Genomic DNA, 27,287 nt, shown 5'->3' with positions numbered 1-27,287 from the left:
TTGACCTGAATTGTCCAGATGACCAAGGATATAATCACAAGAATCTTTATAAATGTAAGAGGCAGGCAAGGTCAGCGCCGCGGCTCACTAGGCTAATCCTCCACCTTGCAGCACCGGCACACCAGGTTCTAGTCCTGGTCGGGGTGCCGGATTCTGTCCCGGTTGCCTCTCTTCCAGGCCAGCTCTCTGCTGTGGCTCGGGAGTGCAGTGGAGGATGGCCCAAGTGCTTGGGTCCTGCACCCGCATGGGAGACCAGGAGAAGCACCTGGCTCCTGCCATTGGATCAGAGTAGTGTGCCGGCCGCGGCGGCCATTGTAGGTGAACCAACGGCAAAGGAAGACCTTTCTCTCTCTCTCTCTCTCTCTCTCTCTCTCTCTCACTGTCCACTCTTCCTGTCAAAAAAAAAAAAAAAAAAAAGAGGCAAGCAGTAGAGCCGGATTCAGAGTGAATTATCATGAGAAAGACTTGTCTGGTTCCTGGTGGCTTGGACATGGAAGACAGTGCCAAGAGCCAAGGAATGTAGATAACCTCTAGGAGAATGACAAGACCAGGAAAGGATTCTGCCCCAGAGCCTCTCAAAGGAGCACAGCCCCACTGGCATCTCAGCTGCAGCCCAGTGAGACCCATTTCAGACTTCTGATCTCCAGAATTATGAGACAATAAATTTATATTGTTTTGGCCAGCGCCGCGGCTTAATAGGTTATTCTCTGCCTGCAGTGCCGGCACCCCAGGTCCTAGTCCCGGTCGGGGCGCCGGATTCTGTCCTGGTTGCTCCTCTTCCAGTCCTACTCCCTGCTATGGCCCAGGAAGGCAGTGGAGGATGGCCCAAGTGCTTGGGTCCTGCACCCGTATGGGAGACCAAGAGGAAGCACCTGGCTCCTGGCTTCAGATCGGCACAATGCACCGGTCATAGTGGCCATTTGGGGGGTGAACTAACGGAAAAGGAAGACCTTTCTCTCTGTCTCTCTCTCTCTCACTGTCTAACTCTGCCTGTCAAAAAAAATTATATTGTTTTAAGATACCAGATTTACAGTAATTTGTCATAGCAGCAACAGGAAATTAATTCTGCAAGTTTCTTTTTATGCAAACCTGTGAAGAGCAGAATAAATAAGGCAACAAAACAATCAAGACCCTGTGATGTGGATGCTAGCCAGGACATCACTGCAGAAAGTTGACAAAACCCAGGGTATGCATTGATCCCAGGGAGTGTAAGCTCTGCTTGGCACCACAGTGGAAATGCACTTATTGTCGTAAACATGAAACATGAGTCTGGTGGACCTCCTTAAGGGCATTCAGCAATGACTGAATCAGTGAATGAGAGGAAGCCCATGCGTGGGACCCATGTGTAGCCATTCAGATCACCATGGTTACCCACTTATAAGCCCATTTTGCCAGCACTAGAGTGCCCAAGCACAGAGGCCCATTAACCTTCACTGGATGACTCATCCCTATGGACAGGACTCACTCTAGGGAACGTTGACATAAGACTCAAAGAACTTTGCATTTGGTTCATCTTTTAAACAGGCGTTTATTCTTAAATGCCTCACTCAGATCTGCCACTCTTGCTACTAGGATTCCAACAAACAGCAATGCCATTCCTCTCTAATAAGGGCCCAATCAAACCTCCGGTCAGTTTTCCCTCCAATGAAATTGATGATAAACTGGCAACCTGAAGCAAGGTCACCCATGAAAATTTTAACTCACCATTTCTTTTCACAGCCACTCCCGAAAGGTGATTTAGGGCAGCTGGAGGCCATTTTTAATTTTTATCAACTCATCAAAGGAACAGAAGTAAAGAACACAGTGACACAGAGAGAGGATGGCATAGCCAAGAGCCATCTGGCTATTCAGCCTTCTTGAGTCCTTTGGATCCATTCAGACTTGCAAGCTCTAATGCTGAATGTTATGGTTTTTGGAGCCTTTGAGAGGTTATCAATTATTAGAGCAGGTCCCCATGATGAGGTTGGTAGTTTTATAAGAAGAGAGACTCAGAGAAATCTTGATCTTCCATAACAACAAAAGGCCTTGTGAGAACACAATCCAGAAGGCAGGAGTCTGAAAGCCAGGAAGACAGCCCTCAACAAAAGCAAAATGTTTTGCACCTTGATCTTGGACTTCTATGAGGAATAGAGGCTGGCTTTGTGGGATAGTGGATTAAGCTACCAACTGCAATGCTGCAGTTCCATATGGGTGCCATTTGTACTTGACTTCCAATCCAGCTCTGTGTCAATGTACCTGGGAAAGGAGTGGATGATGGCAAAAGTACTTCAGCTCCTGCTACCCATGTGGGAGACATGGATGAAGTTCCTGGTTCCAGGTTTTGGCCACAGCCATTGAGGCCATCTGAGTAGTGAATATCAGATACAAGATTGATCTCTGTCTCTGTCTCTCTGTCTTTCAAATAAATATATAAATAAATATTTTTAAAAGAGAGAGAGAACAAATAAATGATACACCATTGGAATCCTACCCTCAGGACCAGCTTCAAGGAACATGTGAGTGTCACAACATTCATGGTTAAAAAAAAACTGAGAAATCACAAAAATACATAGTGCAGAATTCTAACAAAACAGCAAGAAACAAAGGTACTTCTTGAGGAGATATTATGGTCAAGGGTTATTACCAGGAGTTATTATAGATTCACAGTCATCTAGATCTACTGCACATAATGGGGAAATTGGGTTCCAATCACTGTGTAGAAGATTTTTTTAGCAGATGCAAGTGTTGGGCAATGGAGAGAAGTTGGAATCTCAGATATAGAATCCATGAGAGCGTACAAAAAGTGCTATCCACATCCTTTAATTGGATATATTTAATTGGATGTTTGATATACTAAAGTACAGTAATGACTTTGTATGTAAGCAGACTGCTGTCTTTCTGTGAATTAGAATGATTGACAATTGTAAAACTGATAGATGTCTATCAGCATCTGTAATTTCCAGATGCTTATATAGCTGCAGATGCAAGATATAAACACATGAAATGTTTCTGAGAGAAAGAGAAAGAGAAAGGGGGCAGAGAGAGAGAGAGAGAGAGAGAGGAAGGAAGGGAGGGAGGGAGGAAGGAAGGAAGGAAATGAAAAAATAAACTATTTAATACAGTAACACTGGAACTGTCTCAAGACAATACATGATTAATTGTCAAGTGAACAATACAAAAGGAGAATTCTCTAGGAGTTCAGAATATTATGAATTCTGACTTAGTCATAACAATATTTGTTAAATATCATGATCCTTCATCCAGATGTTGGTTCCTAATCAGAAGTGCATTATACCAGACATGGGAACATCTGACCTGACATTGTACTGAGGAAAAAGTTCCATCATGAATTAGGCATTTTTAACTCACATCATGGACTTGCTAAACCTAATAATAGGCTCATAGAAGTGGAAAAAAAATTGCTTATCTTACCAGTTTCTATGTGACTTGGGGATTCATATATAAGACTTTTTTGTTCAACCTGACAACCAGGATAAAGTAAAAAAGAGAATGAAAGCAGAGTCATTTTCTATATTAATCAATTTTTTACCAAATTTTTTCAAGATTAATTCCAGATTTTCTTTCAGTGGTAAGTGGAGCATTGGGAGAGACTGTCGCTATAGAGACGAGGGTTGTTAGCTCTTTCAGACCACACTGATATCTTTGATCATTATGTTGTCATTAGACTCAGCAGCTGCCTCTTTGCAGCCTCAAATATAGACTTATTTCTCTGACTGCCATTTACATTTCAGAAGATCCACTACACTGAGCATTTTCAATCTTCTACATGAATTAGCCTGTAGATTGTCTGCCTCCTTCTCCCCACCAGCCCTACCATGTCTCTCCTCCCACCCAGACAAGTTTCCCTCTCCCTATTCCAGTTCACAGTGACTTTAATCCAAGAAAAACACAGAATGATGTTATTTAAGGATGAGCATAGCATTGCATCACATTTGTAAATGGTGGTTGATCTCAAATCTTTTTTTTTTTTTTTACTCTTTTTTCTTGTCTTCATCATCAAATGGGTTTAGTGGTTGCTAGATATCCGGAATATAAAGATTCAATGACAAGTATGCATAAGATATTGCTGGCAAAGAATAACTACGTGAATGATAAAGAACAAGAGATGATATATAGGGAGTGCTAAATAGTGGGTACAAACCATAAATTCCAAAGGGGGTATGAGTGAAGCGAGAGATGATGTTGTGGGTTCTGATATCTTGTATTTTAGGAGAGATTGGCCCCAAATTGTTGTGTGCTGCGGCCAGATTTAAAGGAAGGAAGTAATGTTAACGTAACATGCAGTGCCTATACATATTTTCTAGCCAAGGCTTCTTTGGAACACTGTATGTGTGTGTGTGTGTGTGTGTGTGTGTGAGAGAGAGAGAGAGAGAGAGAGAGAGAGAGAGAGAGAGAGAGAAAGGCCGTAATAGAATTATCTAGGGGACTGTTTGAATTGGAACTTCCCACCAGACAGATCTTAAGAGAAATAGTGCCTCCAGTGGTTCTGATACAGCCAGATTTAGGAAGCATGGTGCAAGAGCTAACATACCCAAAGGATGCATAGAGTTGGAGCTCTTCATTAAGAGGACTTTAAATTAGTTTTATTGAACTTATGCTCATTGCACAGGGAAGTAAATATAAGATAGGATAAAGACTTCCTTTGTTCCCACCCATCAGGGGAAAACACTTCAAAAGAGAATGAAGCTGCACTGCTCTAAGACACCCACGACATGAACTTCTCTTCACATCAGAAAAAATACCAGTATTTTATCATGTTCTCAGTGTTTTAAAAAAGTATCATCAAATAATTTTCTGCGTTCTGTTGTTCAGATGAACACCAAGCTAAGTGATTTGTCCCCCATAGAAGGGCTAAGGGTAAAGACCCTTAAATAAGCAAATAAAGAGCAAAAGGGAGCAAGAGAATAATGGAAGTCACTGACCATGAAGTTTAAGTTTAGGTGGGAAAAGAAATATTGAGGGTGGTGACAAACATCATGAAATGGAAAAAAGTAACAGTGGCATGGTTTCAATGGGTTGAAGATCGTGTACAAGTAAAGGATTTCTGGCCAGGCAGCTCTTGAGAAAGTGGGCTGGGAAAGCAGTAGCTGACTGTCAAAGAGGCTGAATCAGTAATAATGGAAGAAGGTGGGTGATAGAGGTATAATAGAGAATGAGACCATCAGAGGGGTTCCAGGAATGGAGAGAGAAAATGTTTCGAAAATCCTTTCATGTACACTGAAAGTAAAGGACTTAAAACAGAAGTAGTCTTGAAAAAAGCTATGCTGATCCAGTTCAAGATTTTTGAGAAACGAAAGGATTACAAAACTCTGAAGGAAGAATATAATCTCACATTATGATAGGCAAAGCTGCACATTTGAGGAAGGAGAAAGGGAGAAAGGTCTCCAAATCTCAACTGAGGATCACAAAGACAAGGTTCTTTGTTTGCCCATGGGAGAAAAATGATTATCACTGTGGAAGACTCTGGAAAAAGAGTTCTTCAGTAAAATGCCAGGTGTCCACCAGAGTAAGATGAAGGCACATCCAGAAGACATTAATGATTGGCTACTGAAAGATCTGTGTCCCCCTCTTAATGTTTGACCTACTCGTTTTCTTTCATACAATGCAAATTGATTTTCTCTGTACTAGAATTTCCCGAAGCAAAACCTACAACCCAGCAATCATTGCCACGGAAACAAGTTGTGATCCATCAGTTTTAACTAGGAGCATTCCTACTATAACACCAATGCCACATGAATCACAGCAGAATCCTAAGACAGTCAACCCTGCCCGAAAACTTCCCTTTTGATCAGTCCTGCTTAGTAATTCAGGAACTAGACCTTCCAAGCTTTTACAGGGAAGGAATTCAGAGGTGGCTTCACAGGTGAAGTAGCTCAGGTACACAGTGGCTGAAGCAGCAGTCAGTTTGAGTGGGTTTTCTAAGGCTGTAAACCGGGAAGTGCCATTTGAAAGGCCCCTGGGGAGCTGTTCATCCGACAATCAGATGATCTACAACTCACAGTTCTTGACCATCAGTCTGTCTCCTCATCCAATTATTTCAGGCACATTGGCAAAGAGGAAAACAGAAAAAAAAAAAAGAAAAAAAAAAAAAAACCACCTCACATTCATGTGAATACATTTGTGGATTTTTCCAGTCTTCTATCCTGTGCTCATAAATTATTTTCCCATATTGTCAGCATGGGGGGTCACTTTTGAGGAAAACATCTAAAACAATGTTTCAAGATTATTATCTTGCTATATCCCCTTTTAATATGAATTGGGAAGCTTTCCTTCTTTTTCTGTATCATGGCAAAGTAGTTAAATATCAATGAAATTTTCTTTTTTTTTTTTTAAGAATTAATTTCCTTTTTTCCCAATTTTCTCCCACTTCTCTCTTTTTTCATTGCCCTTTCTCTTTTCTCCTTTCTGTCCCATTCCAGTCTCAATTACATCCAAAAGCCATTAGGTAAGAATACAATTGCAAAGAATGGGATCCAAGAAGATTGGCGTGAGATACCAGAGCCTGAGCAGGGGAGGAGTGAACAGGCTGCACAGGGAGAATGGGGGTGAGGTATTGGAGCTCAGCAGGGGAAGGGAGTATTCACATAAGAGGGTGGATATAGAGTGTGAGGTATTAGACACCAAGCAGGATAACCAAGATATCCACCTTGGAGGGGGGATGGGGCTCAGGTGCCTGGAGGCAGCAAACATAGGATATCAGAATCTGAGTAGGGTAAAGAGTGGCCTGGGGTTAGGACAGACTAGGGAAGGATTTTGGAATCTAAGCATCCATGTATAGTGGGATTGGAAGACCAGCAGTAGCTCCATACAGACCTGATGATGCATGATTGAGAGATGATAGATAGATAGATAGATAATTGATAGATGATAGATAGATAACTATAGATTATAGATAGAGAAATAAATACAAGCATAGATGCAAGTGTATATGCATCCATATATACAAATAATGTATATGTCAATAGCTAAAGTGCACCTAGAGCCTGGTTCTTCATTTCTAAATAGAGTTCTCCAGTAAAAGAAATGATGACTCATCTGAAAAAAAAAATGTTTAATTCCAGAGGTAGGACAGAGAAAGCATAAAATGAACCTGAAATTGTGTATGCCAGTAAGTAATATGAGCTCCAAAAGTGAAGTGATTTGCAAAAGGATATAGAACCAGCGGGATTGGACTCATACTGGCAATGTATGAGAGATTTGGAAATCAAGATAAACAGTGATAATAATGGATACTGATATATCAAGCTAACTTGAAAACCATGTGTATTAAATGTAAATTTAAAAATAAATTAATTTATAAACATTAAAATAAATAAGTCAACAATTCAAAGATTGAGATAGCAGAGTAAATAATTTCATGCTATTGCTGCACAACAGATTACCTGTGAACTTACTGACAAAGCAGCAATAAATATTTTTACCTCATTACTTCTGTGGGTCAAGATTTTGGAGTGGTTTATGTGGATGGCTCTGGTCCTAGGTTCTCCCATGATTTCTGCTATCAAAATGTTGCTCAAGGTTGTAGTTCTATGAGGGTTCAACTGAGGTTAGAGGATCAACTTCCAAGATCCTCACGCGTTTGTTAACAGGAGGCCTCAGGTCCTTGCGCCCTGGACTAAAAGGCTACTTGAACAACCTAACAGTATGGCTTCTGGGCTTGCCCCGCACAAAGAATCTAGAAGAGAACAAGGTAGAAGCTGCAAGTCTTTCATGAGCTAGCCACAGAATTCTAATGCATCGGCAATATACTACTGCACACAGATCAGGTCTTAGCATGTGGGAGGGACTACATAAGCATCAATACCAGGAAGTAGAGTCACCGGGGACCATCTAAGTCAAAGTGCTGGCCAGTCTGAAGCTAAGAGTCATCTCCTACTTGGGTGACATGGTCCATCTTCCACTGCTATTCCCTGGCCATTAGCAGGGAGTTGGATCAGAGAACCAGCACCCATTTGGGATGCCAGCATTGCAGGCAGTGGAATAAACAGCCACTCCACAACTCCAGGCACCATATTATTTTTCAAAAAAACAGTCATTGTAATCTATTAATTCCAATGCTTTCTGTATTCTATTTAGTTTCTGATATTGTGTTTTCTTACTTATTTCTCTTAGCATTATCCTTTATAGCTTCTAAGAAAAAAAAACTTGGCCGGCGCCGCGGCTCACTAGGCTAATCCTCCACCTAGCGGCGCTGGCACACCAGGTTCTAGTCCCAGTCGGGGTGCTGGATTCTGTCCCAGTTGCCCCTCTTCCAGGCCAGCTCTCTGCCGTGGCCAGGGAGTGCAGTGGAGGATGGCTCAAGTCCTTGGGCCCTGCACCCCATGGGAGACCAGGATAAGTACCTGGCTCCTGCCTTCGGATCAGCGCGGTGCGCTGGCCGCGGCGGCTATTGGAGGGTGAACCAACGGCAAAGGAAGACCTTTCTCTCTTTCTCTCTCTCTCACTGTCCACTCTGCCTGTCAAAAAAAAAAAAAATCCCTTGATTTATTCTTTTATATTCATAGAATCTCATGCATTTTTCTAGCATAATAAAACATTTCTAAATATGAGCTTTATTTGGAGAATAATTTTTACTGAATAACATGTTTTTGAAATATAATATTACTGTAGCTCATTTCAACCTTTTATACAATTACTATTGCTATTTCCTCATTGAATTAGGAGGTGTACAATTTTTTCAAAATTTTCTTAACTAGCTTCTTTTTTAGTTAATTGTTAGTTTTGTTATAGCTAAGGGATGTTTTCCACCTACAATTACTACTTCAGAATATTTACTCTTATTCTTTTTGAGTCCAGGTTTTATGTTGCAAAAACAGTGGAGAGAAAATGTGTTGTCTTCATAGGGTACAATGTTTTATGGCCATCCACTGAATAACTATCTGTCTTCTCTTAATTTACATATCAGTTTTTTATGTTTTTTGTTTTCTAGATTTTTAAGAAAGAGATCTTCCATTATAATTACAGTTTAATTTTTTATAATAGTATTTGATACTGTACTAAAAATACTCAAGTATGTTATATCTGCATTAGAGATGGTGAGAGTTTTTTGCCTTGAATTCTACTTTTTCCAACTTATTATAACCAATGCATTATTTTATTTACGTGTTCTTAGTATAAACTTATTATTCTTTTAATTTTTTTCTCTTCCATGCCCTTCTTCTTTAAATAGCTATGAAGCTATACTGCACTTCTTCCTCAATGTGACAGAATTGTATTTTAGTATCATTAAAATGAATATATTTAGTATATATTGACAGTCATCTGATTATATCCAGCTTGGTTAGTTGTTAAATATTACCTTACTATTTGTTCTTATGCTTTTCCTATTGTCCAGTGCATTTTTCAAGTCTTCCATATATTCTCTCTTGGTTTCTCTCAGGTTATTTTGAATTAATAAAAATCCTTCATATTCCACAAATATTGTAGGTATTGTTAAATGTTATTTTCTACATCAAGAATATTAGCTACTATCATGTTAGTTCTCCATGTACAAAATTCCCAACAACACACTTAGAATTCCTTTGGAATAACCTGATCCATTGATCTATATGGTTATTATTAACATACTTCAACATTTTTTCCCTTTGATAGCTCTTTATACTTGCATAAAATTTGCTTTTAACACTATACATATATTTACATAAATATACTATACATTTTCACACCTAACATATTTTATATATAATCTATTATGCATTTACATATTGACATAAATATAATACAGATTAAAAATCAATTCAAACATCAATTACATTTAATTTACATTAAATTACATAAAAATCTAGCACATTTTTTGTGACTTTTCTCTTTCATTAATAAAACCCTCAATGCCATTTCTTCTTTCATGGTGCATCCATCGACCACAAGTGAATTTTCTTTTAGACATTTGAAAGGCAGAATGACAGAAATAGAAAGATAGAGAGCTCTTACATCCACTGGTTCACTCCCCAAATGGCCATAACTGCCAGGGCTGCACCAGGCCAAAGACAGGAGCCAGGAACTCCATCCAGGTCCCTTACATGGGTAGCAGAGGTCCAAGTATTTGGGCCATTTTCCGTTGCCTTCTCTGACACATCAGCTGGGAGCTGGACCAAAAGCAGAGCTGCAGGACCAGTGCTCTTGATATGGGACACTGTCATTTCTGGTGGCAGCTTTAACCCACTGAGCCACAAGGCCAGCCCCAAAGTGATTATCTGATATACACACCACTCAGCCACACACCACCTCCTTTTCACTTTTACTACCTTTCAGTGTGGGGATAATGTCTCCAAACCATTCATCTCTTTCTGCAGTAAACAATCCAGTTTTTCACCTGAAAGCAGTATTACTTAGATTATTCTGTTCTGGAAGAGGCAATATAATCCCAAATTGTGGCAAGAATACCAATTATAACACATTGCTTATTTTATTGTTGCTGTTATTTACATTTTGATATTCCTTAGGAAGTTTTCTTTTTTTGGTGCAGAAAATAAAGTTATGTATAATCAGGAGAAAATTTTAGAATTTAAATTATGATAAGTTTGAATTTATGTCTTGATAGGTATAGTTGTAATTTAATATTCACAACAGGGTTGCTCCCCCCCCCCCCCCGCTCCATTTTGTCAAGATGTAAATCAATCTCAAAAAGAAATACCAGAGCCAGGCATTTGGTACAGCAGCTGGGCAGCCACTTGGGATGCCTGTTTCCCACATGAGAGTGCCTGATTTGAGTCTCAGCTCTTCTCCTTCCAGTCCAGTTTCCTGTTGGTGCACATTCTTGAAGGTAACAATGATGGCCCAGATAGCTGGTTCCCTGTCACCCGACATGGGAGACTCAGATTAAGCTCCAAGCTGCTGGCCTCAGCCTGGTGCAGTACGGCTATTACAGACATTTGAAGAGTGAACTAGTGAATGAAGGATTTCTCTCTCTCTCTCTCTCTCTCTCTCTCTCTCTCTCTCTAATAAAATAGAAATAAAAATTATTGAAGAACAACAAGAGGGGACAGCACTGTGACGTAGTGGGTAAAAACTGCCACTTGCAATGCCGGCATCCCATATGGGCTCCGATTCTAGTCCCGGCTGCTCCACTTCTGATCCAGCTCTCTGCTATGGCCTGGGAAATCAGTAGAAGATGGCCCAAGTCCTTGGGCCCCTGTACCCACATGGGAGAGACCTGGAGGAAGCTCCTGGCTCTGGCTTCGGCCACTATGGCCAACTGGGGAGTGAGCCAGCAGATAGAAGACCTCTCTCTCTCTCTCTCTCTCTCTCTCTCTCTCTCCCCTTCTCTCTCTCTCTCCTTCTCTCCTTCTCTACTTTCTCTCTCTTTCCACCTCTCCTTCTCTCTATATAACCCTGACTTTCAAATAAATAAATAAATCTTAAAAAAAAAGAAAAACAAGAAGAGATACTAGTTCTGACACTCCACAATCACTTCTTTCTTTCTTATGATGATACATCAGTCTTTTCACAAATCTAGTGATTTCTCCATGTCTCATTTTTAGAGAGATGTGCATTTATAACAAATTCACAGTGAATTTTTCAAAGACTGTGTTAGATCACAACCTATTGTTGGGGGACCTATCTGGTAAGCTGAGATATCCAACTAGCAGGAAGTCAAGAGCTCTGCTGTTGTCCTCAGTGGTACCTCCATCTGTTCCGGGTGCGCCCAACAGGTCCCTTTCCCAGTTCTCACACAGGTTCACATTTGTTCCCACCGACTGTCCTCTCATCTGCCTTCCTCTCTGCTTTTCCATTCAGAATTTACAAGAGCCTATGCCAGTCAGAACTGTAGCTGTCCATAGGGTTAAATGTAGCCACGTCCCTAAGGGCACCTTCTTTTACACAGGCATCCACTGTTTAACAAATATCCGTTGGTATCTACTGTGTGCGAGGCTCTCAGAATTCACTGCCATTCCCTGCACTTTGCCTTTTCTCCAGCATTTGGTTAGCAGTGACAAATTTCTGGGTCATTCTACCCCTTTTTATCAAATGGTATTGCCCTTACTAGAAACCACAGCAACAAATCCCCCACTGCATACCAGCACTAAATCAATCCCAGAGGGGAATTTCACTCACTGGCTCAGTTTTCAGAAACCTTGAGTATATTCTTGGCTCCCTGTCGGCAGTCCCTGAATTTTCTCCAACTTCTGGTAATGTGGTCTTACAGGTATATGATGAAAGATGGAGCTGTAGTTGTCAGTGAGAAAGCCAAAGAGGTTAACAGGAAGGCTAAGGATGAAAATAGCACCCCACTCAACTAAACATTTCCGTTCTCTTAAGTTGCTATTTAACGTGAGTTGGGTTTCTCATCATTCTCCAACCAGCACAAAAAAAAAAAAAAATTGTTGAATTGCACTGTCGATTTTGCTTTGCAGTGGTTATCACGACCAACGACGAAGCACGAATGAAGACTGACTAGATCAAGGAGCTCAGAGCGGTCGCCTCATGGCCACAGTTGTGCATATACCCTGGATGTGCTCCTCTGAATTTGAAGGCTGTAGGAAACACATCTACTAAATGCCTCAATGAACCCTTCTCAGCCGCGCAGGTAATATCTGACTTTTCTCATGATCTGTCCTCACTTATCTCAAACTGTCCAGACAAGAATAAAGTATCTAGCTTTTCAGAGGGGTGGTTGCGGCAATTGGCCTAGTGGTTATATCACTGGTTAGGATGTCCCTGTCCACATGGGAGTACATGAGTTCAATACCCTGCTCCAGCTCCTGATTCCAGTTTCTAGCTAATGCATACACCGGGATTCAGCAGGTGGTGGCTCAAGTAGTTGAATTTGCTGCCACCCATGAGTGAGACCTGGATTAAGTTCCTGGGTCTCAGCTTCAGCGCTAACTGGGGATCTTTGTGGGTATTTGGAGAAAGGACCAGCGTATAGGAGAGTTCTGCCTACACTTATGTGTGTGTGTGTGTGTGTGTGTGCATGCATGGTTCTCAAATGCACAAATAATTTTTAAAATAAAGAGTTTGGCTTTTAAGTAACACCTTTCTCCATTTTTCACTGATTTTTCAGATATTGTTTTTAATTTTGTATTTCAATACCATGTTCATGAGAAAGAGAAAAAGTATTCAAATGGTCGTCTTAGACCCCCTTCCTAGGATTGGTATGGGCTCCTTTCTCTGAGGCCCCATTGATCTCAGGACATACAAACATCGATCCTCTTCCTGAAGCACAAGTGTCAGTTTCACTAGACACTAACTGCATTGCCACTGTACCAAGTGCTGTTGCATGCCAACCCAACATTCAACTGATGCAGTTTCAACCATGATGAAGTCTAGCTTAAAAGAAACCAATGGCCGGCGCTGCGGCTCACTAGGCTAATCCTCCACCTTGCAGCGCCAGCACACCGGGTTCTAGTCCCGGTCGGGGACCGGATTCTGTCCCGGTTGCCCCTCTTCCAGGCCAGCTCTCTGCTGTGGCCCGGGAGTCCAGTGGAGGATGGCCCAGGTGCTTGGGCCCTGCACCCCATGGGAGACCAGGATAAGTACCTGGCTCCTGCCTTCGGATCAGCGCGGTGCGCCAGCTGCAGTGCGCTGGCCGCAGTGGCCATTGGAGTGTGAACCAACAGCAAAGGAAGACCTTTCTCTCTCTCTCTCTCTGTCCACTCTGCCTGTAAAAAAAAAAAAAAAAAAAAGGAAGAAGAAGAAAAAGAAACCAATGGCCAGCGCTGTGGCTTACTAGGCTAATCCTCTAATCCTCCACCTGCAGCACCGGCACCCTGGGTTCTAGTCCTGGTTGGGGCAACAGATTCTGTCCCGGTTGCTCCTCTTCCAGTCCAGCTCTCTGCTGTGGCCTGGGAGTGCAGTGGAGGATGGCCCAAGTGCTTGGGCCCTGCACCCCATGGGAGACCAGGAGAAGCACCTGGCTCCTGGCTTCGGATCAGCGCGGTGCGCCAGCTGCAGTGCGCTGGCCGCAGCGGCCATTGTGGGGTGAACCAAGGGAAAAAGGAAGACCTTTCTCTCTGTCTCTCTCACACTGCATAACCCTGCCAGTCAAAAAAAAAGAAGAAAAAAAATAAAAGAAACCAATCAGCAGCCTAGAGGGTTACATTTCGTGAAATTTCCCCATCTAGTGAGTGTAGACACTATTTGTGAAATTACTTTTTGTTTGAACAGTTATCTCTTTCGTATTTAAGCCTTAGTGACTCAATTCTCTCTCTTTCCCAGCATTTACAAATGGTCTCAGGAAAAGTGGGAAGATACCTTGCCTTCACCTTTTTCCCTCCTGCCCTTCTTCATTTCTTCTGGAGTTAGTACCTGTCTATGATTCTGACCTTCCTAAGTGTCTGAGCAAGTGCTACCTGAAATGCTGGGTCAATTAGGATAACAAGTCACCCAGACTAAATAGGGCTAGAGATTAACACCCAAGTGAAAGGGGGGCTTAGTAAAATAGCCTCCCAAATTATCAGAAGACAGCCACCAGACACTGGACAGCCTTGGAGACATGGAAATAAGATTCATGGATTATAAACCAAAGATAAGCTAATAAACTAACCAGGAAGGGCCATGCATGAAGATAAACCAGGTCTGCAACTCAAGTTCCTGAGACAACCTGGGGAAAACAGCAAAGCAACACACGTCCTATCCAAAGTCTGTTTTCCAACCTTTCCTGGGGCCAGGCTGTTGAGTGCTGCCATCTGACATTCCCTGTGCAGTGCTGAATGGCTGCCTGCTCTCCTACTGATGTCCCTTCATTACAAAACCTGGAAGTCAACTGCTTTGTCACTTGTTCAAAGAGTAGCCTACACTCCCCAGACACTGAGCCATACCACCGTGCATGCAAGATGGCAGTAAACCATTTGTTTGACGCCTAAATTTTTTATGTCCTATTAAATTTCCGTTTGCATTTTTTAGCAATTCCTCTTTGTAATTCAATGTATTGATCAAAAAAGTGGTTCCTGTCTGTTAAGAGAAATGGAACTACACGTCTGGCTTCTGTTTGTTTCTGTTTCTTAATGTTTTGTACTTTTACATTATTCATGCACCCAGAGGCTTTGCGTGATGGCCACATTTTTATAAATCCCCCCAAATAAATAAGTAATAGCCTATTTGGAAAAGCTACTTTGGTTTACCTAGGACTTTTCTGCTGGTGTCTGATAAGTCACCTCCAGCAACTTACACCAAAGGACAGCAACTGCAGTATCTCCTGTCATGTTTCAAACATTAAAAATTATAGGCATCCCACTAGTGTGTAAGTGTGAAGTGAATAACCCGGCATAGCATTTCTGTTGTTATTCTCTTCCTTGCTTCACTCAGAAATCTAACTTACTCATAAAAAGTGGAGATAATTGAATGATAAATGACCTTTGAAAACCCTCTTAAGAAAAACTACAGGTTTTTTTGTGAAATAGCATTTTTAAACAAATGTTTGCCCTCTGACACATGAGGTTAATAGATGCTTTTAGGAGACTGGACAAAGGTTGATTCATTTGGAAAACTGAGATATAACAGGAAGATAATTTTCCTTGTTACGCTTGTCCTGAGTTTCTGCTATTGGAGAAAAGAAAGAACACAAATTTTCCAGTGATGCCATCTGTGTTTATCGGATTATTTTGGAACATACTCAACTCTCCACTAACTGAGACACATCCAAACATGTCTTGCCAAACTGTACAAAATTGTCACTCTCCATGGCAGTATCCAGCTCTGAAGGAAAAGCATGGAGCGTCAACACTATTACATTATGTGACTTGCAATGCAATGAAATTCATTTAGAATGACTCACGCTGCATTAAGACATTTCCCTTCTTTGCAATCTATCTTAGGTCCTTTAATTACAAGGGCAAATCTCCATGACAACTTGCTCACAGACAGCATGGCTATGCAGCCAATTCTGCAGTTTTTCCTACACTTCACAATGTCAGGAAGACTTCAGGCTTCTGGATTTTTCCATTCCTCTCATCCAGGAAGCTTCACATTATAAAGCATGTTTTATGCACATAGCCCTCTCTCCTCTCCTTTGTTGTGAAACACATTAAACTTTCCCTTAGTTTCACTTTGGCTTAAGATCAATATTTCGACTAAATTCATACCTTTGATATATAGCATTTCACTAGGAGAATATAAGAAGTCATATATTATTTTGCTCTTAAGAAAAATGGGAATCTGATCTGGATATTACCTGCTAAGCGGTTGTGAGGATTTATTTGAATTCCTCTAAGAACCTGTTAGTGTATAATTTGTTGCACAGGATTTATGACCCTCCCGGGAGAACATTTCCCTGACATGTCAGATATGCCACTGTGCTAGAGTTTTTGCGTATTCACAATGGAGCCGCCTTGACACTTCTCATGACAACATGGCTGTTCAGCAAAGGCATGCTTCAGGGACATTCCAACATGGGAACCACAAGGCACATTCCTTGCCATCAAGGCCATCCTCATACCCCAATTTGCCATAGTTGAAATTAAATGCAGGGGCCAGCACTGTGGTGCCATGGGTTAAGACACTGTTTGTGACACTGGCATTCCTTTTGAGTGCTGGTTCAAGTCCAGGCTGCTCCACTTCTGATCAAGCTCCCTGCTAGTACACCTGGAAAATAGCAGAGGATGGCCCAAGCGCTTGGGTCCCTACACCAATGTGAAGATGCAGATGAAGCTCCTGACTCCTGGCTCTAGCTTGGCATAGCCCCAGCCATTGGCGGCCATTTTGGGAGAGAACCAGCAGATAAAGGATCTCTCTCTCTCTCGCTCTTGCTCTCTCTCTCTTCTTCTTCTCTAACTCTGCCTTTCAAATAAATAAATAAAATCTAAAAAATAAATAAGTTAAACTCAAGGTGGCCTTAATATTTTTTGTTCTCTCAAATCTCTTAAATGGGTATTCTCACAACAAAAAGATCTAGAATTTTTTTATTGATCTTATGATTTACTGTCATATATTTAATTTCATCACATATTTATGACTCAGAAACAACCAAGGTTTTTATTTTTCAAACATATTTGAAGTAGATTTTAAGTAGAAAATATTTTAAGTAAGAAAATATAAAGTTGTTGAGCATGACATAGTTTTGTTTTGCTTTTTTCTACACATTTAGAATGGCCTGGTTCTTTTGGAGTCATGGTCTGAAACACAGTCAAACATCATTTTTTCAGAGACCAGGTTCTAAAATCCATAATTGTGACAATGGTGGCTAAACTAAAATGAACCTTTGTGCCTATCATCAGATTTGTTTTTAAGTATCCTAAAGTGATTAACAATGTGAATGATTTTCCAGGGTTAATGTCTAGTTCAACTATTGAACTCCAGTTCAACTATTGTTAGTAATGTGGTTGCCTCACAAAGAATTACAAACAAAAAGCACTAACACTGATTATGACGAATTATATTTACACATTAAAGCATCAGGTTTTATTCCTAAAAAGATTTTTAAGATATTTATTCCAACCGGTTTCACTGAAGCTGTTACCCGAGAGAACTTTCCCTTCAAGTTCCCAGTCAGTTCAACACTTGAGCCTTTCCAACATGTAGTTCTAATTTTTTTTTTAAATTGCAATTCTTCCCCCAGCTTCCACATACATTAAATTTAATTGTAGATTAAATGAGTCGTTTAAGCTCTAGAATTATTTTTATAAAAGTGGAACTGGAAATCGCACATCTTCCACTTTAGTCTATTTATGCCTATAAGAAAAATGCATAATTCAAAGTGGATAACTGAAAGTCCTCACTGCTGATTCCATCGCCTTGTCTTAGGAGCAGATAGGCAGGCAAGGCCCAACTCAGACCTCTCTCCTCACTTTCCCCTCCGAGAGGAGAATGAATCTAATGAGATGAGAGGTTGAGAAAAGGAACTGAGTTTATTCAACTAAATGTAGCTCAGTTTTTCTAATTTACTTGCTATGGAGGGCAAGTTTCCAGAACTGTTTGTTGCTGATTCACTACTGTTGGGGAGCCGGTTCTGGCCCGGCCAGGATTTGGGCAGGTGCATGAGCAGTTTAAAGTTGCAATGACATATTCAGATGCCAACTGTGCATCTAGATCTAAGTTTTCCAGTTTTCCAGCCCATCCACTAAACGCAATAAAGCTGGACTATTCATTGCCATCTCTCAAGCATCCACCCTATCTCCTTCTTAAAGAAAGGTGGTCATGTATTGCCCCTCAGTCTCCTGCATCTTGGTAGATTCCTCAGAAAACCTGAAGAACACAGGCAGAAGAAGAACTTGTGAGAATAAATATGCAAGTGGGAATTTGATTATGTGAGAAAACTAATTTTTTTAAACAGAGGCCATAATTTTGTTGTTAATCAAGGGGGTAATTAATTGCTTGGATGTTCACTGGTCCAGAGTAGCTTTTCATCAAGTGGGGGTCTTTTCAGAGCCTCAGTAGCAGCTTGTCTGGCTTCTTCAGCCGACCCTACTGTGATCCATCAGTTTTGCCATATAAAGATAGATTTGAGAAAAGAATTTGTAGTGTCGATGCTATGGCACATAGGTAAAGCCGCCACTTATGATACTGAAATCCCACATAGACTGCTCCACTTCTGATCCAGGTCCCTACTAAGGGCTCAGGAAAAGCAGCAGAAAGTGGCCCAAGTACTTTAACCTCTCCACCCACGTGGAGGCTGAGAAGAAGCTCCTGGTTCCTGGCTTCAGCCTGGCCCAGTCCCAGTCATTGAGGGAATGTGGGGAGTGAACCAGCAGATAGAAAATCTCTCTCTCTCCTCTCTCTCTCTCTCTCTCTCTCTCCATCTCTCCTTCTGTTTATGTAACTCTGACTTTAAGGTAAACAAATGAATCTAAGGAAAACAAAAATTTTAAAAATAAAAGGACTTGACTGTAGCAAAAGATAATGACTTTGTTCTACCGAAGGCTTTTCTTGGCACTGAAAAACACAGGTGCAGGCTTCAGGCAGTGGTGGGGAGGTGGTAAAAAAATGTTTCACTGTTTTCATTCTGTTTCTTGACTAGGTCTTAAGGACTGTACGAACTAAAAATGCACTAAACTCTGCATAGACAAAAAAGCTAACGTGGCTCTGCTATGGTTTCTCATTGAAAGCAGATATTTATGGCTAAGTATTAATAATTGGGCTGATAAAAGCATCAGTCAATATTGTTCCAAGTAAATGGAGAATTATGGGTACCTGATAAGCATCTAACTCAAAATTGTTAGTTCCAGGATTTCCTAAGGCCAGACGAACTTCCCTAATTCCCATTCTGCCAACCAATGGAGCTTTTGTTTTGGTTGGGGAGTTGAAGGGAGGCTGAACTCCTGGAATTATGCAGTTCATGAATTTGCTCTTTTGTGGTCTCCAGTTGGCTTCTCATTTGTTAATTACACCAATGCAGATCAGGCCCTTAGATTTTAGACACTTCAGTTGTGGTTTACCTCACAAAAGGGCAATGAATTTTATTACCAAAATTGTAGGAAGCAATGGGTCTCTTACCATACTGAGGACGCCATCACCATCAGGTAAGATAATGAAAAAGTTCAGTGAAGATACTTACCACCCAGAACCTAAGAAATCAGTTAAATAGACCTGTGCCTGACAGTCTTTGACTTGCTCAGGAATTTAAAGAGCAGCTGGACTTGCTTATAAATATCCTTAGGCATTGCCATTAGAAGAGGAGCAAGAGCTTGGGTCTGTAGAGAGCAAGGCCAGCAACTGGGCTTTGAGCTCTACTGAAATGGTATTTAATGTCTGCAAGTACTGGTGCCTTCAAAAGATTTGGACCGTATCATTCTATGGGCAAAATCATATTGGAAAAGGGATTAAAATGACAAAGGGGAGTAATAATAATCTCATATTAGTAATATTTTAGTTTTTTCATAGAAAACAAAACAAGACCTCACCTCTACCTTGATACCATACAACAACATCTCAAAGATGTTGGAAAGAAAAGATAATAGGCATATGTCATCCTCCTTCCCCTCACGTGGCAAAATCCAAAGCCTCCCATTTGAATTCAGATTCACCGAATTTGGAAAGTTGGCTCAGAATGAGTGGCCTATCCATGAGACTGAAACTGAAACAGTTTTCCGCCTGCCTCTCTCCTCTCGGGCTTCTGGGAGTCTTTTGGGGACTATAGTCAAGAACTGGCTTTATAAATCAATAGTTGCCCCGCAAGTGTGGGTGAGATATTTTTTTCTAAATTATATAGAGTCAGCACTGTGATAATACAAGGTTTCCTTTTCACTCAATGAATACGCAATTTCTGGGATCATAAAGAAACCAATTCTAGTGGTAGACAGCCTGGCTAAGCAAAGACTGATTGTCCAAATCGTGGATTAAGAATCATCTGGCAAAGTATAAGAAATATGAAGAAAAAAGTTCTTTCCTTGGGAATATCAACTCACAAGTTTAAGAAAATGTGCTTTTCTTTCACTTTTTAGTTTTAAAAATAAAGTTTGATTTTTTTTTCTCCAAAATTTTCTTTTTTTTTCTTTTTTTTTTTTTTTTTTTACAGGCAGAGTGAACAGTGAGAGAGAGAGACAGAGAGACAGGTTTTCCCTTTTCCGTTGGTTCCCCCCCATACTGGCCATTGCGGCCAGTGCACTGCAGCTGGCACACCGCGCTGATCCGAAGCCAGGAGCCAGGTGCTTCTCCTGGTCTCCCATGCGGGTGCAGGGCCCAAGCATCCTCCACTGCACTCCCGGGCCACAGCAGAGAGCTTGACTGGAAGAGGAGCAACCGGGACAGAATCCGGCGCCCCAACAGGGACTAGAATCTGGTGTGCTGGTGCCGCAGGCAGAGGATTAGCCTATTGAGCCGTGGCGCCAGCCCAAAATTTCCTAACTTCAGAAGTTTCTCTGATGTGTTAGGATATCTGGCACAAGGCAAAGAAATATTCAAAGTCAATTTAAGCACAAAAGAGATTCTGTTCACATGACCTGTTATGGCATGAACAGGATTTAGCTTTCGAAAAGCATGCAAAGCTTAAATCCCAAAATCTTCTGTTAGTGGTGAACCAGCCCAAGGAGAGGCCTAAACTATTGGAGGTGTGGCTTTGGAAAGTAGCTCCAAGAAGGAGTTGGTTATTTAAGCCAAGCTGGGCCTAGCTCCCTCTCTGCTGCCTGGTTCGCCGTATCATGGCCTCTATGCTACCCTCTGGCTTCTTCAGAACCAGACAGTGAGGCTGTCTGATTTTGGACTGTGAACTTCCAATTGTAAGTTCAAATAAACCTCATTCCTTCCCAAGAAGCTCCTTCCACACGTTTCAGTTAAAGTCACAAAAACCTGGCTATTCTAAGACGCCGGCATCTCACCATGTGGCAGGGGAGAAAGGCATCTGGGTTTCAGGTGGAGCCAGCGTCATCTTGGATCTGTGCAGCTGTTTTCACTTTTGCCTTGATTTTACAAGGCCACAAAATGGAAAACAGCCTTGCCTCTCCAAGCAAAAGAGCAGCTGACCAAGCCAGCAAATCTCCTAGACTCAAGGCAAAGCCCCAGAGTAGCAAAGATAGTCCCAGCCCAGGGGAAGGTGAGACTCCTGCCACCCCTGGCTCTTATTCTGTTGCTTCTGGCCACTAAAAGATAAAAATAATTTGATGTGCTTTAGAGCGAGCTTACCGACACTTCTTTCGACATTTGTGACCCAGTGATTCCCCGTGGAGGCGCCGTCTTGAGCACTGCGAGACTCGGAGCCCACGGAAGTCAGCCGCGCGGAGCAGGTCACACCCCCTTACTGAGCCGGAGCAGGTAATGTTGCCTTTTCCAAGCACCAACGAATATCCGCTGTGGGTCGGCACCACCTCTGGCTGGGAATGACTGCTTCCTAGTCACAGATTCGCGACCCCAGGTGGACACTCCAGCTCCTAATTTCTGTGTGATTTGGGGTAAATTAGTTCTCTTTGTGCTTCAATTCTTTCATCTCTGAAGTAAGCTTTGTAGTAAACGATAGTAAGATTTACCTAACAGGGGGAACACCATAATTTTCAGGAACAGCGTGGGCAAAAATCTTTAACACAGTAACATGTAATAAACACTCAGTAGTTATAGTAATATTTTCAAAATAAAACCAAATGTTAAGCTTTTTTGTTTATAAGAAATATGTCATATACAAAGTTAGTATCTATGCATAGGAAATTATTTAAGTATGCTAGTCAAAAGCTGAACTAAAATATATTTGTCACAAAGAAGTCTTGCAGTATTTCACTTATAAATATCTCAAACTGTTATTTACATATTCATTTCTTTTTCACTTTTTCAAATTTTCATTTCTAAAGAGCCTTCAGATATATTAATATTCTTCAATTTATCCTGCCCAAAATATTACCTTTTCTTTAATATTTTCAAAATGGGAGAGATTAAAGAATAAATAATGAAGGATGGAAGAGAGAGATAAACAACTTTGAGTTTAACTTGAATTAAAATGTACTAATGAAAGGCTACTCATAAATTTCTGGAAGTGGAGACATGTGGTGCAGAATGATATTTAAAACACAACTCTTGTGTTTCAGTGAGGAAGCTGTGAAAGAACCTCTCAAACAATCACAGCTGTGCCTGGAAAAGGATCTTCTGTGTTGAAGAGCCTCATTCCCTTGAAAACAGAAACCGGCTGGACTTTGACTCAGATTTCTGGAAACCCGTGGAGTTCTCCAGATATAACCTGAGGCTTAGCATGAATTCATGAGCATCTTCCCAGCTTAAGCTGAGGTTGTATCTGCCTGCCTGGCTTACCAACAACAGCGGTGTTTTGTTTGTGAACACTACTGTTTGTTTATCCAGGAGGGGAGGAGGAAGAGATAGAAAAACTATTGGAGAGAGCTCTCCCCTGATTCACTTTCTTTCTTTTTTTTTTTTATTTGACAGAGTTAGACAGTGAGAGAGAGAGAGAGAGAGAGGTCTTCCTTCCGTTGGTTTGCCCCCAAAATGGCCGCTACAGCTGGCACTGCGCCGATCCAAAGCCAGGAGCCGGGTGCTTCCACCTGGTCTCCCATGTGGGTGCAGGGCCCAAGGACCAGGACCATCCTCCACTGCACTCCCGGGCCACAGCAGAGAGCTGGACTGGAAGAGGAGCAACCGGGACTAGAACCCAGTGCCCATATGGGATGCCAGCATCACAGGCAGAGGATTAACCAAGTGAGCCACGGCGCCGCCCCCCCCTCCCCCATTCACTTTCAAAATGGCCAGGGTTGTAGGGGAGAAGGAGACAGAAGCAGCAACATGATCCAGGTCTCTCATAGGAGTGGTGGAAACCCCAATCACTTGAGCCTCCACTGCCACCTCCCTGGGGTCTACATTAGCAGGAAACTGGAACCGGGAGCCAGAGCCAAGACGCACTCTGAAGTGGGAGACAGGCATCCTAACCAGCAGCCCATGCGTGTGCAGGGCCCAAGCATTTGGGCCATCCTCCACTGCCTTCCCAGGCCACAACAGAGAGCTGGACTGGAAGAGGAGCAACTGGGACAGAATCCAGCACCCCAACCAGGACTAGAACCCAGGGAGCCGGCGCCACAGGCGGAGGATTAGCCTAGTGAGCCGCAGAGCCAGCTGGCCCATCTCTTAAGTGGGTTGTTTGTTTTGTTGTTGTGGAGTTTCTTGATCTCTTTGTAGATTCTGGTTTTTAATCCTTTATCTGTTGCATAATTTGCAGAGTATGAACATGTAGACATTTCTATTGCTGTGTGGATGGTGTGGCATTTTACTTTCAAGTCCACCTGTGTCTCTTTTGAAACTATGAGCTCCTTGAAGCTGGGACTTCACCTTGCTCATCACCGAATCCACAGCACCAAGAACAATACTCTGCAAATAGTAAATAGTCGATGAATGTCACATTGAATGAAACTGGACAGAGGTCTTTCCTGCATCCCAGGCAAATGTAACCTCACATTTTGCTCATTTTATGTGACCCACAGTGGCTTATGCATAGCTTTGTACAGAAAAGCTTGTGAGGCCCCACAGCTGGAAGAACATGCACTGAATTGAGATGACCTGGTTTCCAATTTCCTCCCATCAAATCTGTTCTGTGGCTCATTAACCTCTCTAAATTCAGTTTCCCATATATGATATAGGCAGGGTAGTGTTTGCCTCATGGAGGTAGTATAAGAATTAAATGGGATAACTCCTGAAAATGGCTTGGCATAGACTCCGTAATAGTTCTCCAGGGGAGCCATAGCAAAATACTGCAGAGTGACAGCTTAAACAACAGAAATTCATTTTGTCACAGTCCTAGAGACTAAAAGTCCCAGATCAACATGTTGGCACAGTTGGTTTTATCCTGAGGCATCTTCCTTGGCTTTTAGCCTTGTCTGCCTTTTACCTGTGTCTTCATATGGTCTTCTTTCTGTGGGAGCATTCCTGGCATCTCTTTGTGGGTCTTTCATCCAAATATTTATTGGTTTATTTATTCATTGATTTATTTGAAAGGCAGAGCTACAGAGACAGAGGGAGAGACAGAGAGCACAAGAGACAGAGAGATCGTCCCTCCACCGGTTCACTCACTAAATGGCTGCAATGGCCGGGAGTAGCCCAAGCCACACCCAGGAACCAATAAATACATCCAGGCCTCCCGTATCAGTGGCAGGGGCATCTTCCATGGTATCAGCAGGAAGCTGATTGGAAGCAGAGCACCTGGGACTGGAACTGGCTTCCCGTATGGCGTGCTGGTGGGGCAAGGGCCTGCTTGACCACTGTGCACAGTCCTGGTCCCTCTCTGTGGGCATTAATCTCTTCTTATAAGGACGCCAGTCATTTGGTATGAGGACCCATCTTAATGCCTCATGTCCACTAAATCTCCTCTGTCAAATACAGCCACATTCTGAGGTCCGAGGGTTAGAACTTCAACCTCTGAGCGTGGGGAGGGAGAACACAATTCATCTAGTAACACTCCAGTACATCACAATGTTATTAACACAAGTATAAGTGAATAAGTGAATGACCTATTATCTATCTATTTATGTCTGTTTCAAAAATACAAGAGAAAATGTTTCATGGGCTGAATAAAATAAGATTCCTGCCCCGCAAGGAGCTCCCTCTAGAGCTGAAAAGACTAAGAGATCAATGGTTACCATGTGTTCTGGTAAACACGTCCTGGCTTCCCCAACTACGTGTCTTGGTAACTAGCAGCAGCCCACTCTGCTCCAGCAAGAAGGGCCTTACTAATATTACTGATATTCACACAGGAAATACAAAATCCTAAAACTGAGCAAAAAGGGACGTCATTTATCTTGGCTTGCAATTTGCAAGTGACTCCATAATAATCTGACTTCACAACCTGAGACACAGAGGGACAGAGAGTACTGAGACAGGGACAGAAAACCACGAGTTGTAAAAATACACAAAGACTCGGAGTATTAAGTAATAGGTGTTCTGGACTGAGTAGCTTGGATGAGAATTAGACTTCTTTATAGTTATAAGTAAAAAATTCCAGTTATAAAAACCATGGAGGAAAAAATAAGCAGAAATTAGCATTAAAATATCATATTTTCTTAAGTTTATTACCCATAAAAACCTTAGGATACAAACAGTGTGGACAGCATGGAACAAACAGCAACACAAACCATGCACTCACATGTAGACACAGACAACAAACCCAGACACATATGCGTACATACAAACACATGCACACGTATGCATCCACCTACAGAGACACACACACATGCAAACAAGCACATATACTCATACAGAGAGACTGTCATATACACACACACAAGCACACACTTAGCAAGGCCTGCACCACCACCAAATAAAAATTCAGACTGATGAGAAAAGAGGCAGTTTTCTGAATCACACTGGGATCATGAAAAAGGCATTGGGGTTAAACACTACGGAATCACTTAATTTACCACTTAATGATTGATCATATACAATCATGCTTGAGTGCATTATAAACTAACATGTAACTCAGTTCATGTGGGTGCAAATACTCTCAACTGATTGTTATTGGCTTTCTTACAGTGATATTTTAAAGACTCCCTCTAGGTATTTTGAAAGGCCTCTCTGCCAGGTTCACCAAACTGTCCACATAGGATTCCTACTTTCTACGTTATCCACAAGTGCACAGTAACCTTCACAGCACTGTGTTTGTCCCAGACTAACTGATGCCTATAGTGCACGCTACACCTTAAATGAGTATAAAGTGCTGAGATACAGAATAAAGGGGAGAGGCTCTTTAACTGCCCCCAGGACTGCCAGAGCAGCTGTCTATTGCCCTAGAGCAAGAAACAGTCATGCAGGCATCACAGAGGGCCCTGGAGATAAGGTCTGAATCCTCATCTAAATAAAGACCCCATGCGGTCATTCAGGACACAGGACTGGGTAGGGTACCATCCTATGGGGGAAGCCAACTACCCAGATCTCACATCCGTAACAGCATTTCTTGTCTTAATGAGACAAAATGAGCAACAAAGTTCTTCTGACATGTTTCATGATATATGTAATTGTCACTGTGCCGCATGCTAGTTAGACATCAGTCATAAGTAGTTCGTCTAAATGACTATAATTGAAAAGACGTTTGCACAGCCCACCCAGGCATCTTAAGGCAAGGAACCAGGCAGGACAGCAATGCATGCAGGTAGGGTGGCTCTCTGAAGCTCTTCGGAGAGTTGGTGGCCTGAACTGCCATGAAGCATCCCCTAAAGTGATGGCTCAAGACTAAGGGTTTACCAAGAGCTCTGGCCCTGGACAGGCTTCTCCACACCTCCTGCCAGGCTTTCTGCTGAAAACCTGGGCTACCCTCAGCCTCCCCTTACCCACAACCTTTTCAGCTATACCCTCTGGTCTACACTCTGCAGAGATTGTCTCATGCATCACTTCTGAGCTAGGTGTCCAACAATGGGAGCCACATCCCATGTGGGCATCGGTTCAGGTCCCAGCTGTTCCACTTCCAATCCAACTCCCTGCTAATGCACCTGGGAAAGCAGTAGGAAAGGACCCAATTGCTTGGCCCCTGAACCTACATGCAAGACCCCTAAGAAGCTCCTGGCTTGTGGCTTCAGATCAGCCCAGCTCCAGCCATTGCGGCCATTTGGGAAGTGAATCAGCAAATGGAAAATCTCTCTCTCTCTCTCTCTCTCTCTCTCTCTGTAATTCTGCCTCTCAAATAAAAATAAATAAATCTATTTAAAAAAGAAAGTATATTAAAAACAACTCATCTGAAAGTGGAAATGACAAGAGTGAAGTAAAATCTTTGTTTTGCTGAACAAGATGGCCAGGACTTTCACCCTTCTCCAAAATCAAGTGGTAAAGCAAGAGACATCAACAGAAAAACCTCAGAGCCTCTACCTTCCCCCACAAAACAAGAGACCCCCCTTCTGATTCAGTCTCCCTGGGCACCACCCTAGGAAGGCTCTCGTCACAGGAGACTGCACTGGATTTGAGGACTGTTTAGTTCCTCTGCCAGTGGAGTCAAAGTGGAGTTGGAT

The 27,287-nt window shown here is 42.1% G+C and overlaps 2 long non-coding RNA genes across 6 annotated transcripts in view; one reads left to right on the top strand and one right to left on the bottom strand.

Moving 5' to 3' along the window:
- Window positions 1-21,627, bottom strand: part of LOC149122759 (uncharacterized) — a 32,657-nt gene extending 11,030 nt beyond the window's left edge. Inside the window, exon 1 of the long non-coding RNA XR_016219846.1 lies at window positions 21,493-21,627. This is a non-coding gene — a long non-coding RNA (uncharacterized LOC149122759). The remainder of the gene's footprint in view (window positions 1-21,492) is intronic.
- Window positions 21,213-27,287, top strand: part of LOC149122758 (uncharacterized) — a 28,571-nt gene continuing 22,496 nt past the window's right edge. Inside the window, exons 1-3 of one of the 5 annotated variants that reach the window (XR_016219842.1) lie at window positions 21,213-21,621; window positions 22,383-22,578; window positions 22,735-23,522. This is a non-coding gene — a long non-coding RNA (uncharacterized LOC149122758). The other 4 variants (XR_016219841.1, XR_016219843.1, XR_016219844.1 and 1 more) reach the window with 4 other exon arrangements.

Source organism: Oryctolagus cuniculus, chromosome 13 (genome assembly GCF_051225735.1).
Source record: "Oryctolagus cuniculus isolate XC-2025 breed Fujian yellow rabbit chromosome 13, ASM5122573v1, whole genome shotgun sequence".
NCBI classification, from domain to species: Eukaryota; Metazoa; Chordata; class Mammalia; order Lagomorpha; family Leporidae; genus Oryctolagus; species Oryctolagus cuniculus.
The sequence above is the reverse complement of the archived record's forward strand: the minus strand, read 5'-3'. Positions and strand labels throughout refer to the sequence as shown.